Below are 18,536 nucleotides of genomic sequence, written 5' to 3' on the forward strand. Positions count from 1 at the left end.
TCAAAACATCTCCAAATCAGCTGTAACTTTGGATTCCGCAATAAAATCACAACATCTTCCATCCATGAAAATTTGGAAAAAAGTTGCGAGGACCGTGGCGCCGAGCGCCATCGTCCCCGACATTTTTTCCGAAATTTCAGGAGCAAGATCTTATTGTGTTTTTCTGCTAAAATTCAGAATTTTGGCTGATTTTATCAATTATAACACCTTCAAAATTACAGTCAAAGTTGGTCTTGTGATTGCTTGGATTAAGGCTTCTAAACATTCAAAAATCATTGAAACTGAAATTTTGTGTCAAAATTGTGTTCTTACTGTCCTAAATCTGAAAAGTGTGTTAACATTCATTAAAAATTTCAGTGCTTTATTCAAATTCTTGCATTTTGTGACTTTTGAAATTAAGTGCTTAATTACAACAACTTTAATTTCCGCTTTCAAAATTGAATTTTGCGTGAAATTGAGTCAATTTTCAAATTTCAAAATTTGCATTGCTCTTGACATTCCCTCTAAAATCATAAAATTCAAAATTTCAGTTTCCCTCTCTTTTTCAAAAATTCAAATTTTGCATTTTTCGACAATCTGGGTAGGGTTCAATTTTGAGATTGCAACTTTAATTTGGCCTATCTACAGATCGTAAAATCACTCAATTTTTTCAGATTGGCTTTAAAATCATCATACCTTTCATCCCTGCAAATTTTGAAAAAAGTTGCAAGGACCGTGTTGCACTCCGAGCGCCACGGTCCCGGACATTTTTTCTGAAATTTCGGGAGACTGTCGTGATTGCATTTAACAGCTTAAATCCAGAAGATTGGCTGGTTTTACTGAAAATTGCTACCTCTAAAATCAAAATTTTCTCTCCTTCTCTAGTGCATGAGTTTTACAACAATAAGTCCTACTTACACTATTCCCGTTAGACGAAGCCGTAGAATTAAGTCTTTCCGAGGTTTAACTACTGAGGAGATGGAACCTAATTTGAATAGCCTTTTTAACGAAGACATGGGTAATTCCTCTAATCCTCCTAATGATGAAGAAGCTCTCCATGAGGTTTCTGTAGAACAAATTTCGAAATTGGATAACCAATTTGATGATTTTCACCAATGGATGTCTCATGAGTACCCTGATAGTCAAGCTCTTCCTTTAATTGAGGGTCTAAAACGTATGCTTCAAAGTGATAAGAATGGAATTGATATTTTGCGTGGTATTGCACACATCGTGGATTCGAATGTGATGCCTATGAAGAGTTGTGCTGAAAATTTGGGTTATACACAACCTCCTACTCAAGTCAATCATTCTATTCCTTTGATGACTTCTATTGCTAGCATACCTACTTTTACATCAAACATAATGGCTACTTCTACACAAGACATTCCTCCTGTGATCACTAGTCATGGGGGCAATCCTTCCTTTTCAATTAACCCTCTTCCTTCATTCAATCCGACTTCTTCATTCATTCCTTCAATGAGTGTTCCTATTACATCTTCACAAATGAACATGACACAAGGGGGCAATTCATTTAACCCTTCCATTCCTCCTTGTAGTGTTCCTCCTTTCCAATCATCTCCTATGACTAACTATCATAGTGTCCCACCACCTTACTCTTTACCTTCTTTCAATAACATAACACCTCCATCTCAATCTAACACATCTAATATGAACTCTTCGACTGAAGCGACCATTAACAATCTTGCACAAACTGTCTCTTCTTTACACCAACAAATTGCCTCTATGAATCAATCTAAGTTTAGTGTGCCCACATTTGATGTTGCGAGCCCACTTTCTCTTGACATTGTTCGAGCTATTCCCCCTAAACATGTTGAAATCCCGCATTTGGAACTTTATAATGGTAAAGGTGATCCTCTAACACATGTTAAGACTTTTCAAACAATATGTACTGATTTTGCTTATGACCAAAGGTTGCTTGCAAAACTGTTCACTAGAACATTAAGAGACAAAGCCCTACAATGGTATTGCTCGTTGCCTTCCTATTCTATTACTTCTTTCGAACAACTTGCAAATGCTTTCATTCAACAATTTCAAAACAATATAAGTCCTAAAGTTACTTTGATTGATTTAATGCATTGTAAACAAGGTGTTAAAGAAAAAGTGACTGATTTCATTGGTAGATATAAGCATTTGTATGCTCAAATTTCTTTTCCAGTGCCTGATAATGATATTCAAAGAATCTTTATTTCTAATTTACAAAAAGATATTCGAGACAAACTTCTGTTTTCTGAGTTTACTTCTTTCCAACAGTTGTGTGCCACTCTTCACAATTATCAACTGACTGTGAGTCAAATGGAACAATCACATCCTATGGCTCCGAGTGATAAAGGTGATAGTAGTCAACAACCATTTGGGAAGATTAAACCGAATAGAGACTCCATCAAATTCAATGAAAACATCATCAACAACAATGTGAATGCAGCATCAGGTGTGCCTCCTATTTCTAAATTTTTCAAGAAAGAAAGAAAGTATACTCCTTTGAATGAATCATTGCATAGTATTATGAATAAATTATTGGAACAAAATGTGCTTACTCTTCCTCCTATAAGGCAAATTGATCCTGCAAAGATTACTTCACCTTATTTTGATAACAAAGCCTTTTGTCAATTTCATTGTCAGCCTGGGCATGATACTGAAAAATGTTTTTCTTTAAAGGGTAAAATTCAAGATTTGATTGATAATAATACTATCTCTGTTTCTGGAGTGAATGATAAAGGCAATACATCTGTAGCTCCTCCTAATCAAAATCTTCAGATATTTACTTATCCATTACCTTCTCATACCTCTAATGCGATTGAGACTAATGATTCCTCTTTTTCATCTGATGGTCTTGTATCTATGGCTCCGAATGTGATTAACTTTGTAGAGCAGCAAGAAAACCCTAAAGAACCTTCCATCACATTTAATTCTAGTGAAACCATTAGGGCACCTGATGGTCCTTTATACATAGTTGCAAAAGTAAAGAATACACATTGTCGTGGAGTGCTTATTGATCCTTCGTGCATGGTTAATGTTATTATTGAAGAATTTCTTTTTACTTTGCAATTGAATCAAGTGATCTATGACAAAACAGATGTGATTGTGAAACTATTTGATGCATTTTCTTCTCCTGCAATTGGTTCTATTACATTGCCTATTGAGGTCCATAACAAATCCCTTGATGTGAACTTTGCTATTATTCCATCTTCCGAACAATTTCGTGTGAAGCTTGGCTATCCTTGGCTATCTTCCATGAAAGCTATTGCTTCTCCTATACATAAGTGTTTGAAATTTCCCCATAATGGTGAAGTTGTTACTGTCAATCATAGTCTCTTTAAACCAGCTGAAAGAACCTCTAGTGTTCCTCTTGATTACTTTTGGCCTAAACAATTCCAATCTCTTCCTCCGCGAAGTGATCATCTTTTCAAATCTTATCAAAAGTGGAAAACAGATATGATCCTATCTTTAAGTGAACCTAGAACACCTAAACTTGACATTCCTCTCATTCTTGAGAAGGAAGTTCTCCCTTTGAAAGATAAAACCAATATCTTTCCTCAAGAAGATTCCCACCCCATCCCTATGGATGTGACTATGTCTATGTCTAATAAAATTCCTAAAAGTAGACCTATACCTCCTCGTCATGATCGACTTGGTCTTCTTTCTAAACCAAAAATTCCTCCTTTATATGGAGCAGTTCCTCCTCCTTCCTTTTATAGAGAGAAGAGACCTTCTTCTTCTCCTATTATCCAGCCTAAGAGACCACAACCTAAACACCCAAGTGATAAGGATGAGAACATTCCTCCTCCTCAATCTTCTTCACTTCCTACTAAGACTAGACGTAATCGTTCTGCACGTGAATGCCGACGAAAGCGTCGTCTTAGAGCTCAAGCAGCTGCTTCTCAAACTTTGCCATCTCCAAAAACACCTTCAACGAGCATTATTCCATTTTCTCCTTAGCCGGACATTGAGCCTAAATCTCCTAAACATAAGATGCATGATGGTCTTGATCCTGTGCGAGTTAAAGATCCTATTTTTATAAATCTTGATGATGATATAGATGAAAATGTTATTCATGATGAAAATGCTACTCCTCTTGTTTCTGATAGTGAATATGAACTTGTTGATGTTGATAACCATTTATCTAATGAATTTTCTAAAGCACTTATCCTAGCTCCTAGACAAGAACAATGTGGCTCGGAACATGAACATAGCCCTTGTTTGGATCTTGTGATAGCTCCATCTGTTGTGTTGGATGTTCCTCCTCTAGCATGTTCCCTGCCTTCCCGAAACATTGATCAACAAGATCGGGGGGTAGATGACGTGCTAGACTAGTTACATTAGCATAGCAGATTCTCTCCTCCTCTCTTGTGTCACTTCTTCTATATGTTATTCTCATTCTTCTATTTGTTGTCCTTAGTGTTGTCTACTTGAGGACGATGCAAAGCATTGAGATCTCTTTGGTCTCTCTCATGTTGACTCAAAAGACACATGTGTTCCCTTCTTCTAGGTGACCTTCCTTGATTGGGGAATGAAGAACAATTATGCATACATATATATGATATATACATGACTTATCATACAGCATACTGACCCCAAGGAAAGCGAAGTCACCTCGTGCTTTATGTTTTGTGTCTATTATCCTTGGGCTTATCTCACATTTGGGGGCTAAATCCTTGCGATAACGTGCTCCTTTCCTTTCTCATTTTTTATGTGTATCACTACGTTAAAACAATCACCCCCGGTGAGGCGTGTGCGATCGCTTTAACGTAGGGGGGCATACATCCCGTTCATATCTTTTCAAGATACTTGAAAAATTCTTGGTAAATTTAACCTTGCCTTGAGAATTTTTGATATCTTTCTTGCATGACTCATAGTGAGGGAACCTTACTACTGACAGTCATGGTTCTTCCTCGTGATCTTCCCTTTTACTTTGTCAATCGAAGTCGTAAGATCCTTAGTCCACTGGGGGCTTGGTGTATCTTGCCTCCTTGACGTGGTGAAAGTCTTTCAATGTTGTTTCCTTGTACTTTACCGAAAGTATGAGCATACGCCTATACTCCCGCTAAAGTGGGGGCTAAATGTAACGTCCTAAAATTGTGACACTTGCAATTTCGACTGCATTTCGGTTTTCACGATGGCGACGCAACACGCAACCTGAACGGAGACCCCGAAACTTGCTCACGACACTGAAAACTGCATTTTTCAAGCACCCTAGCCTGAACCTCCTTGCACCCTGCTGTCCCGGGAGGTGGGACCAGAGCGCCCAGCGCCCTGGTCCTTCAGGACCAGGGCGCCCAGTGCCCTGGTCCCCAGGACCATGGCGCCCAGCGCGCTGGTCCCTGGGTCCTATTTTGGGCCCGGTCTCCTAAGGGGTCTCGGGTCTTTTTGTTTGCAAATTGGAAATTAACTTTCCTGGTCGGCCTAAGGTCGGGAAAATCAGTCTATCAGCCCTAAATGACAAGTATATAAACTACATTTTTCTCTCTCATTTGGCATGGAAGAGGATATGTGTACAAAGCATGGAAACTATACTTAAGCATTCAAGCATTCAAGCATTCAAGCATTCCTTCAAGTCTCCATTCAAGGCTAAGTGTTGCATTCAAGACAAGGATTCAACCATTGAAGAGGAGATCACATACTACATACAACATACATTATACAACATCTAAACCTTCGCACATAAGGATACAAACATCCTTAGAACAAGGTATTAGTACTTGTTTTACATACATTTACATTTACAACTCTTGCTCATTTCTTGGTTAATTCCAAAACCGGGGTTTGACCTAAAGGCAAACCCCTAATCCCTAACCCCCCAATCGTCTTCGCTTTTCTGTGTGTAGGTTGCAAGTACGCGGCTGAAATTGAAGATCTGGAATCCTTGTGCAGAGACGAACAGATCCCCCTTCGTTTCGCGGATTTTTCGGAGGACCGTGGCGCCGGGCGCCATCGTCCCGACAAATTTCGCTCAAATTTGCAGGACAGCGCCGTATCGACATTTTACTACTAATTCTAGGTCCGCAGCTTCATCCTATAATCCGAACTCAGTTTATAAGCAAATCTTTGTCACTTTCTATGCATTCCTAGCTCAATTCCTTTATCAACATTCTTTACAAAAGAGGGTAGCCTTGCTGTCTTGACCCTTGAAATTCATTTAGCATCCAATCTTGCATTATGTGGGATTGGATCTTATGAGTTTCAACCCCTCTTTTGAATGTAAAGTCTCCCCCCTAAGTGAAAACCATTGAATCCTAGCAAACCTCCCTTCTCTCTCCTCGGAGTTGGAAGAGGGGAGAGCAACTAGGGTTCGATCGCGATTTTCCGCTTTACAGGATCAACCCAAACTTGCTCAATCTTTACCACTGCTGCATTTTCGCCAACTCACTTTCACCATTTTGCGACCTCTAACATTCATGCATCTCGCCTTCGCTACAAAATTTCACCCGTCTGACTATACCTGCCATGTCATCACCACCTAGCTTTTGCCATTTTGCATTTCACCTTTCGCCATTTCGCGGCCTCTAACGTTTGTGCATCTTCACCTCACGAAACCACGCGAACCGTCGGACCAACCCAAACTTGCTCGATCTTTACCACTGCAGCATTTTCGCCAACTCGCTTTTGCCATTTCGCGCCCTCTAACATTCGTGCATCTCGCCTTCACGAAGCAATGCGGATCGTCAATCCATCTCGGACATGCTCGCTGGTTAAGTCAGCCTTTCTCTCCAAACTTTCACCCATTCGCCTCGGGAAGCATGTGGTGGGGTCCACTGGGTGCCACCTAGGATGACACCTCGTCACTCCACCATGTGTCCGCTTGCTTGTCATCCACCTAGGTGCCACCTCTGTGCCACATCATCACCACCAGGACGGGACCTACCTGCTAGACATCTGACTGTACCTGCCACATCATCGCCACCTGGCTTTCGCCATTTTTCATTTCGCCTTTCACCATTTCGCGGCCTCTAACGTTCATGCACCAAACCGCGCGGACCGTCGAATCAACCCAAACATGCTCGATCTTTACCACTGCTGCATTTTCGCCAACTCACTTTCACCATTTCGCGGCCTCTAATGTTCGTGCATCTCGCCTTCGCTGCAAAATTTCACCCATCTACCTCAAGAAGCATGCCTGCAAGGGGTCCACATATCACCATTTAATTTCTCCTCTGGTCGACTTGGTATCCACACTCGTGCAAGGGCCGACCTTAGGCGCCCAATGGGCACCATCCGTCAAAAGCCTTGATGGCTTTGACATATTATATTAGTGGAGATTTGGATTTAAATATCAAAAAATGTCATCGCCCAACCAATGTGGGATAATGTTTCATGCCTGGGACTACATTTTTGAGCTTTCCCCTTGGGTTTTAATGGGGTTTCCTTGTCTTTGGGGTTTATTTCCTTTATACCTCATGTTTCTGCGCTCTCCATACACCACACAAAAGGAAGAAATGATGAAGGCAATGCAATTGGCACTATGCCTGCCATGTGCATTTGCTGAAAACCTGTTTTAATGCCCTCAAAACACCATGCCACGCACAGCAAGAAAGACCACACAGAGGGAAGGATTTCATTACACCTGCTGATTGCACTAATTTGTTTTCAAACTACTTTCTTCATATGCCACGTGAGAATTACTGAAGTCTTCTACAGTCTTCTCCAAAGGAGGTTGCTGGCAATTCATTTCATATCTCCTGCAGCCCCTTTGCCAAACAGGGAGCTGCCATTGTTCAATTTGTTTAATGGTTTTAATTCAACGCAGAGGAAAAGAGGCATTAGACATGAGTCAAATTGCATTTGCTTTTTAAAAAACATTTTGTAGTTTCTTCAACACCCACCAAATCTGCATTTGCTTTTAAACTTCCCCATTCTCCCACTCTCCATGCAGCTCACACAAAGGCAAGGCAAGCATGTAAATTAAACATGCTGATATGTTTGGTTTAATGGCTTAAAACACTTTTACAACACCACACGGAGGGGGAAAAGATGAGCTAGTTTCAGACCTGCCAATGGCATTTGGTAATAGTTTCATTTGCCCATTTCATTAACCATGCTGCCATGCTATAGCAGAGGGGGAAATTTGCCATGGAAGGGAGCTCCACTTCTTCAGCTCACCCATCACTCACACTATATGGCTGCCAAAACACTGCTTGCATTTGCTTGGAAGTTTATAAATGCCCACTCCAACTCACAACATAATAGGAATTGAAGATTGATTGTTGTTGGTAATTATACGGTCTGTGTTTTTCCTTTTTCAATTGCCAATGCATAAGTTTTATTCTGAAAATTGTTTATTGCCAGAGTAGAAAAGGACTTCTCTACTCTCCAAAATATACTCTTTTCCATATTGGGAATTGTCTCATTGACCATGCCAATCTCTTCCTCTTCCATACCAAGACTAGAATATTCAACAAGAATTTATAGTAACATTACTATGCACTTCTGTATATTTATGCATCATGAAGTCATGCACTAAGAACATTGTCGCCATAAAAATAAAATGCATGGGCATGAGCCAGGTCGGGCCCCAAAGTGGGTCCGACTAAAAAAAAAATCGTTTTCATGCAACTGGCCCCCCAAATGTCTCAAGAACCTTAACCTTACCCCTGGAAACGATCGGAATCATTTTCGGATCATTTGACTGAGTTTTGCAACATTCAAGCAATTACGCCACATTTTCACATTTAATCGCGAAGACGTAATTTTCAAAGTGGTCAAAACACCTTTCTGGACCTCACCATCTGACAGTTGTGTACTCTGATATACAAGGATAAACTCTACCAAACGATTTCTCAAGATGAATCCTGAGCGAAGAGATATTAATCGACGAAAATGACCAACTAGCTTTGTCAACACTACGGACCTAATGAAGTTAATGTTCTAGCAACACATGATGCCTTTCTCAAAAATATCAAACGACCTTCGTAGGCCCTTAAATTTGAAACATAGGTACCATGAAGTATATATTAAAACTTAGAATTCTCAGTTTGATCACAAGACTGACTGGATGCAAATGGCGCACTCATAAAAATTGCTACTTTAACTGATATAGCACTGAAGACTGAAAGTACGGATAACTGAAAACGATGGCTAAATGAACCCTTTTGAAAACCAATCAAACGGATTGACAGAGGCTTGAAATTTGAAACGTATCTCATCATTTATACCAACAATAGCCCGGAAAAAACATTCTGGCATAACACTCAGTGAAGCAAAATTTACACTTGTGCAAAACAGGGCTCCGACTGGCTATCCAAACAAGGACTTTGCCAAAACACACAAACTGCAAACAGATTTGGCTTTGAAAACTGAGCAAATGGGTTCGTTAGAACTTGAAATTTTGCAGACTGACTCACATTTATGCATATTATTGAATCCATTTTGAATTTCTTCATGATAATCAATAGGGAAAAAGATATAATTACTCAAAGTAGGCTACCCAATAAAATTTGTATTTGTGCCTAAAATGCACTTTTAGCTCACCCCTCAAAATGGGTACCTCATAAACTTATCCAAACTGAATTCTGAAAGTTCCACATCATTGGATAGGCCAAATGAAAGGTGTAGGACATGAATCCCGAGCCTTACCCCCTAAAAATCAACTGGCTCCATTTTACCCTCTCTTTAATTGGGCCATTCAAATTGACTCATTTGGAAATGCAAAACAAAAATTCGAATTAGGCCTCAAAACTTGACTCAAAATTAATGAGTCTCAATAGTGGCTCTGACTAGAGATGGTTGATTGCAAGATCAACACAAGAATCTAGATATCTATGGTTAAGCAGACCACCCAAAAACGAATCGTTCTTCTCTTCTCATCTCATTTCAAAAAACAGGGCTTCCCTATTCTACCCAAGCAGCAGGGCACTTTATTGAAAACCACACAACTGAAAGCAAAGTGACTATACAAAATTTACAAATTATAAATTGCCTCGGGCCGTCAAAACTGAAATCAATTCTTACCTCTGTCAAACACATGACTTTCATTTCCACAAACTGGAGGTAAACTAGAAGTTTCATTCACATCTGCCTGTTCAGAAACACTTTCACTTCTAATCAGCTGATCACATAAAACATAATCATCAACATATTTATAATCATGATATCTCTAAAAATCAAACACATGTTAAGAGGGTTGGTCACTAGGTGAGCAAAGAGTGCCATAATTTTTTACCATCACTTCTCTGTTGAAATGAGAAGTAATCCAACTCCCTCTGAAAGTTGGGAATATCAGACAGATCCTTATTGCTAGTTTGCTGAAATAATAAACACTCTTTCACAATAATATCCTGCAAACTAGAGAGGAAAACTTCCTCATAACACTACTGCACTTCAACTTGCTGATCACAATTTCTATCAACACTTTGCATACATGAAAATACATGATTTTTACTTCCCAATGGTTCATTTCCTCCTTGCAAATCTGAGAAAAACACCTCAGATCTGTCATGTCTTTGAAAAGGTAGATCCACATAATACATATCAAAGCCAGAGTTCATATCAACATATGAATCTACATCACCATACCTATCAACCATATATGCATTATCATTTTGTCTATCAAACATAGGAAGAGAATCAACATCATATGTATCATTTTTTACACCCTCAAAAACATCATCAGTATCAAAACATATACTGAATGGGTATGAAAGATTGGGCACATTTTTGAATCCACATCTCTGAAAATCAGCAGCTAAGAGTTCTGAAATTTGCTCACTACATAGTGAACCTCCTTCTTCATTTTCATTTTCCTTGGCTTCATCCTCTGAGCTATAAAAATTGTCCCAATCAGATAAGGGTATTGGATCTGCAGTGCTCATGTCTCCATGCACATTTATTTCATCATCACAACAACTTGCATCTGCATCATATCCTTTATCACGCTATTCATAATGTGTTGCTAGATGTTGCAACATAGTTTCACAACTTTGTTTGCCAACATTTTGTGGATTGAAATCAACAACAAGGTGATCTACATCATTAGCATCTGAAACCTCAATGGGCTCATGATTAGTTGAACAATCACTGTTCTCACAAATTTCTTCTCGCTCTGAACACACATCTAAACTGTCATACTGAGAATAATCACATTCAACATCATAAGAGGTGCATCCACTTAGGGGCTCATCTCCTTCATTATTTTTAATCTTGTGTATATTTTCAGATCGAATTCTTTCAATCATATCTATCCATTCTTTAATACATTCAACACATTCTTCTCTGAAGGTAGTAGACTAATTAACTGAGTCAAGCTCATAAAGCTCTAAGAATAACTCAATCAAAACAAACTCATGGGGTCTAGCATTAGCTGAAAGCTCATTTGATGCAGCTAAAAATCTTCCATCGAAAACATATGATGATTCTTCTTTTTTTCTTCTCCCTACTTTCCCTTTTAACAACCAGACAAATCTCTCTTGGATCATTTGAAGACATATTATAATTTCTCTATTGATCTCTTTCAGATTTAACAAAGGATTCTTGGATCTAGGAACTACATCTAGATCCATCAATTTTATAGCATTCACTGAACCATTATCATGCATCTTACTATTTTATAAATTCTTTTAAAACCTTGCAGTCATTAACTTTAGAAATACATACTTCTTTGATCATTTAACTGAAATTTATTTCAAAAACATGAAGTATGCATACTGTAAATTTCTTTTCCTTTTAACGGTGACTTTTTCACCTCATAAGGAACAAGAATTGTCTTATTAATACTTTGAGGAATACCTGGAGTAAATTTGATGCTGTTGTTGCAGCTCTGATATTCAGTAAGATCTCTCTAAGATCTTCTAACATTATACACTGATCTTCGTACAGAGTCGCCACCTCCTTCACGAAGGAAAATATCTTCAATAAATTCTTTGGGATCTACAATCATAAAACCCCAAGTAGCTGCTAAATCTTTGATGCAAGTTCACTAAATATTTTAAAACTTTTACCATAATGAACATTGGTGCAGAGATCTTTCAGAGTTGCCACTCACAGCTGTGAGAATTTATAAAATCATTTGTAGAACATGAACATATCTGAACTCACACAAAGATAAAAGGACAACAAATTTTCAACACTTGGCACACAACACTACCAGGCAAATAATTGCAGATTTGAAAATGCTTTCAGATTTACAACACTTTTATGACTCTTTCCTCAAATGGATATGGTCAGACTCATGGATTTGACTTGACAAAATTCTTACATCTCTTTTCCCAGCTAAGTCACCATTTTTGTTATTCGCCAAAAGTGAAAACCCAAGAACACCTGCAATTGATCTATGAAGTAGCCAATTCAATCTATGAAGAACCTCAGGGCTTGGACAACATAACAAGGATATGAATCCTTCTACTCTTCAGGCTCTGCAAAACCTAGGCGGGTATACCTTTGATGCTTAGAATTAAACCTATTACACACCTATGACAGCATCAACATAAACAGATGGATCATTTCACAAGCTCAACATGTTAGGAAACACTACAGATTGGCTAGATCTGTACAAACAATAAGATGAAATAAAGCTTGGAAAGAATGGAACACAAACCCCTAAACATAAAGAGAAATTAGATTTGTCTTTTAAATTGTTTGATCTAAAAACATCCCCAAACTTGCAAGACCAGTGCCTTGTTCATTGGGCAACAGAGTCTCACATAGAATTGCAAATATGTCAATCACAGCTGCAAATTTGTTTTCCTTACAAAATATCCCTGCATTAATACCTTATACTAATGCATTACTCAGATCCATTCACAACATTATCAAATCTGGGACACATTCTATTATTCATGATTGATTACAGAATTTAAAACCTTCATTGAAGGATACCCACAAACAATCACACAACTTCTTTGAAATTGACAAATTTCATCCTCCTTGAGGATTGAATTCATAATACTGAAATGCATACACAGAGACAATATGGTGGGAAATTACTCATGTCTAACACAAGTAAGACCTACAACCAAAACCACATTTACAGCACTGCACTGCAATCTCTATACCCTGAAACCAAATAGAAGCATTTACAAACTTAGGTCAAGATCTTCAGAAAATGGAAGCCATCAAATCTGGAGCATTTCTCCAAATTTCTGGAACCCTTACAAATGAGAAGAATTTAGATTAAGAAGAGGAGGAAAAGATCAGATCTGCAATCGAAATTGCCAAGTGTCTATTTTCTCTAACTGAAATTCTTTACCTTCTTCTTTCCCATGGAAACTGCTCTCGAAATATCCCATATTAACTACCTGATGAGCGAATTAATTCATAAAATGTGCACAATCATTTTAATTTTTGAATTATTCATATAGTTTGCACTAGCGGCCTCCAATTGGTCGATGGGGTCCACTGGGCACCACCTGGGATGACACATCGTCACTCCGCTATGTGTTCGCTTGCTTGTCGTCCACCTAGGCGCCACCTCTGTGCCACATCATCGCCACCGAGACGGGACCTACCCGCTGGACATCTGACTGTACCTGCTACGTCATCGCCCCTTGGCTTTCAACATTTTGCATTTCGTCGACTTGCTCGATCTTTACCACTGCTGCATTTTCGCCATTTCATGGCCTCTAATGTTCGTGCATAGTTGATCCATCTCGGACATGTTCGCTGGTTAAGTCAGTCTTTCTCTACAAAATTTTGCTCGTTTGCCTTGAGAAGCGTGCATGAGTGGGGTCCACCTGTTACCATCTAATTTCTCCTCCAATCACCTTGGGATTCGTGTCCACGCAAGGGCCCATTTTGGGCACCCAATAGGCACCGTCCATCAAAAGCCTTGATGGCTTTAACATATTACATAAGTGAAGATTTGCATTTAAATATCAAAAAATTGTCATCGACCAGCCAATGTGAAATAATGTTTCATGCCTTGGACTGCTTTTTGAAGCTTTCCCCTTGGGTTTTAATGGTGTTTCCTTGTCTTTGGGGTTTATTTCCTTTTTACCTCATGTTTCTGCGCTCTCCATACACCACACAGAAGGAAGAAATGATGAAGGCAATGCAATTGGCACTATGCCTGCCATGTGCATTTGCTAAAAACCTGTTTTACTGCCCTCCAAACACCATGCCACGCACAACAAGAAAGACCACACAAAGGGAAGGATTTCATTACACCTGCTGATTGCACTAATTTGTTTTCAAACTGCTTTCTTCATATGCCACGTGAGAATTATTGAAGTCTTCTGCAGTCTTCTCCAAAGGAGGCTGCTGGCAATTCATTTCATATCTCTTGCAGCCCCTTTGCCAAACAGGGAGCTGCCATTGTTGCATTTGTTTAATGGTTTTAATTCAACGCAGAGGAAAAGAGGCATTAGACATGAATCAAATTGCATTTGCTTTTTAAAAAACATTTTGTAGTCTCTTCAACACCCACCAAATCTGCATTTGCTTTTAAACTTCCCCATTCTCCCACTCTCCATGCAACTCACACAAAGGCAAGGCAAGCATGTAAATTAAACATGCTGATATGTTTGGTTTAATGGCTTAAAACACTTTTACAACACCACACAGAGGGGGAAAAGATGAGCTAGTTTCAGACCTGCCAATGGCATTTGGTAATAGTTTCATTTGCCCATTTCATTAACCACGCTGCCATGCTACAGCAGAGGGGGAAATTTGCCATGGAAGGGAGCTCCACTTCTTCAGCTCACCCATCACTCACGCTATATGGCTGCCAAAACACTGCTTGCATTTGCTTGGAAGTTCATAAATGCCCACTCCAACTCACAGCATAATAGGAATTGAAGATTGATTGTTGCTAGTAATTATACGGTCCGTGTTTTTCCCTTTTCAATTGCCAATGCATAAGTTTTATTCTGAAACTTGTCTATTGCCAGAGTAGAAAAGGACTTCTCTACTCTCCAAAATATACTCTTTTTCATATTGGGAATTGTCTCATTGACCATGCCAATCTCTTCCTCTTCCATACGAGGACTAGAATATTCAACAAGAATTTATAGTAACATTACTATGCACTTCCGTATATTTATGCATCATGAAGTCATGCACTAAGAACATTGTCACCATAAAAATAAAATGCACAAGCATGAGCCAGGTCGGGCCCCAAAGTGGGTCCGACTAAAAAAATTTCGTTTTCATGCAACTGGCCCCCCAAATGTCTCAGGAACCTTAACCTACCCCTGGAAACAATCGGCATCATTTTCGGATCATCTGACTGAGTTTTGCAACATTCAAGCAATTACGTCACATTTTTGCATTTAATCGCAAAGACATAATTTTCAAAATGGTCAAAACACCTTTCTAGATCTCACCATCTGACAGGCGTGTATTCTGATATACAAGAATGAACTCTACCAAATGGTTTCTCAAGACGAGTCTTGAGCGAAGAGATATTAATCGGCGAAAATGACCAACTGGCTTTGTCGACACTACCGACCTGATGAAGTCAATGTTCTGGCAACACATGATGTCTTTCTCAAAAATATCAAACGACCTCCGTAGGCCCTCAAATTTGAAACATAGGTACCTTGAAGTACATATTAAAACTTAAAATTCTCAGTTCGATCACAAGACTGACTGGATGCAAATGGCGCACTAATAAAAACAGGTAGTTTAACTGATATAACACTGAAAGTACGGATAACTGAAAATGATGGCTAAATGAACCCTTTTGAAAACCAATCAAACGGATTGACAGAGGCTTGAAATTTGAAACGTATCTCATCATTTATACTAAAAATAACCCGAAAAAAACATTCTGGCATAACACTCAGTGAGGCAAAATTTACACTTGTGCAAAACAAGGCTCCGACTGGCTGTCGAAACAAGGACTCGCCAAAACACACAAACTGCAAATGGATTTGCCTTTGAAAACTGAGCAAATGGATTCGTTAGAACTTGAAATTTTGTAGACTGACTCACATTTATGCATATAATTGAATCCATTTTGAATTTCTTCACGACAATCAACAGAAAAAAATATATAATCGCTCAAAGTAGGCTACTCAATAAAATTTGCATTTGTGCCTAAAATGCACTATCAGCTCACCCCTCAAAATGGGTACCTCATAAACTTATCCAAATTGAATTCTGAAAGTTGCACATCACTGGATAGACCAAATGAAAGGTGTAGGACATGAATCTTGAGCCTTACCCCCTGAAAATCAACTGGCTCCATTTTACCCTCTCTCTAACTGGGCCATTCAAACTGACTCATTTGGAAATGCAAAGCAAAAATTCGAATTGGGCCTCAAAACTTGACTCAAAATTAATGAGTCCCAATAGTATGAGCTGCCTTGGTTTTTGGATTTGCTTCCACATCTTCCGTACATGCAACAGGTATTACATTTTTGACTTTGCATTATTGTATAATGCCTGTGCTTATCAATTTCAAATTAAATTAAGCCACATGTGATTGAGATCAAAAAATACTAGCCACATGTGATTTAGATAAACTAGTTTCAGTCGTAAATGTTTTGATTAATGGATATCAACATTTTTATGGTTTCCGCTAATTGGCATTAGCCATTTTTCCTTTCAGATAAATGACTATAAGTGTATGCCATATTTTGATTCAAATTACATCAATGAATATGTGACATATGGGAGGGAGATATATGGGCATGGTACATATGCGATGGAGATATATGTGTTTGGAACTTATATTATTTAGAGAAATAATATTGGGATTTTGATTTTGTCATCAATATTAACAAGGTTCAGAACATTCTATGATTTGGATACTAATATAAGCCATGTATGATTCAGATTAATGGGTCTAGATCATTCTATGATTTGGTTATGTTGGTATTATGGATATGTTGCATTGGTTTTTTCATTGATGTCAACACTTATCAACACTTATCCTTTTGGAGATTTTTTATTAAGTTCACCGACAAGTTCAGTGACTTATGCACAGTCACCAGTATTTGGTTTGTCGGCAGGTTATATTGTTCACCGACACTGAGGATGACTTGTTATCATCTGGAGATCACTTGGTTATGTCGAAGACATGGTTTGGACACTTGGTTTTTGAGATTTGGTTATTGGTCTAACCGGGTTGACATATTTGTTGTTAGTGACAAATTGGTCTAGGTTATGGACCGACATACGTTATCTATTCCAGATCAGCATGACACATTATGGAGATGGTTTAATCCATTAATATTGTTGTTGAGCTGACATGATGCATCGCATCTTGACTTGTTGTAATTGATTTTATTGTATTGTTCTTAGTAAGCCGACCTACACATTTGGTCTTAGGTTTTGGTATATATGTAAGATCTCAATTGCGAGATTCATATAGAGGTGGTATGTAATAAGGTATTATAAGGTTGTGATATTCGGTATATGCGAATATAAGCAGAGCTACTCATGCAAACATCATTTAAAGATTCAAGAAAGGTTTCAAGAAGACAATCAGAGCTTAACTGGTACTGAATCCAACATTGGAGATGCTACTTTCTACAGTACATCATCATTGGATTTAATCATCCAATTGTAGTCAGTGTGACTCCTATTTTGTGATTGAACAGTGAGCTCTAGGCAGTTGGTCTTTCTACATGTGCAGACCCCATTTGTAAACACATACTATCTGCAGTAGTATCATCTGATTGTGGGTAAGGTTTCCCACCATGGTTTTTCCCCTTACAGGGTTTCCACATACAAATCTCTGTGTTATGTGTTGTGGATATTGTTTCTCTTTCTTTTTCATGCATTAAGTTTCATCGGTACTATTCTTAACTGTTAATTTGTTTACCGACATTAAGTTTGGTTTACCGGTATTAAGTATCAAGTTTGGTTAAGTTGAATTTGAGATAAAATTATTAGACAACTGATTCACCCCCTCTCTCAGTTGTCTCCGGGTCCTAACAGGTTAAACGGGTATCTAGGTCCTATGTGATGCAAATTAATGTGTGGGTCATTTTATGATTTCGATAAATAGGTATAGGGCCATTTGTAATTCTTGGCATTAAAAATCTTGTCCAATCTAGATTCATAGTTGTTTGAAACTAGAAGGTTGTTAGTGAGTTCATTCTCGCTAAGGTCGATCCAATACAATTTTTCCAAGACCTCCCAAGGAAGGAGGAATATGTCCACTTAACTTGTTTGAATTCACTACTCTGGTCTGATTGCATACAACTAAACTTACTAGTTTTCAGAATTTTTCATACAAAATACATCACAAGTAAAGTATATTTATAAGAGGAAACATGAAAGCTAGGTAGAAATATTATCTATAAGAGAGGCATTTTAGGTTCCCCAATTCATATGGGATCTATCCAGTAAGACCATACCCGGTAGCTAAGTTGTAAAAGCAATTGAGCACTTAAAAACTAGAGTGACTGAAAAATCATTAACAAACCTACAAATCTATCATTTTCTTGCCTCTTTGAGGTTGTTTGATGATTGTTGGTTGAGTGTGTTGTTGTTAGTAACCTTCAGTGGTATCCTATGCTCATTTGGAGGGTGATTGAGGGTTTCCAAAGGTGCTATGACCTGAAAATTATGAAATTGAATACCCGCAACAACCATTTCACACCTATCATAGTTCAATTAATTTTTTTTATCTTTCTACATTCATATCAGTGACTTTGGAA

This window comes from Cryptomeria japonica, chromosome 11 (assembly GCF_030272615.1).
Source record: "Cryptomeria japonica chromosome 11, Sugi_1.0, whole genome shotgun sequence".
Classification (NCBI taxonomy): Eukaryota; Viridiplantae; Streptophyta; class Pinopsida; order Cupressales; family Cupressaceae; genus Cryptomeria; species Cryptomeria japonica.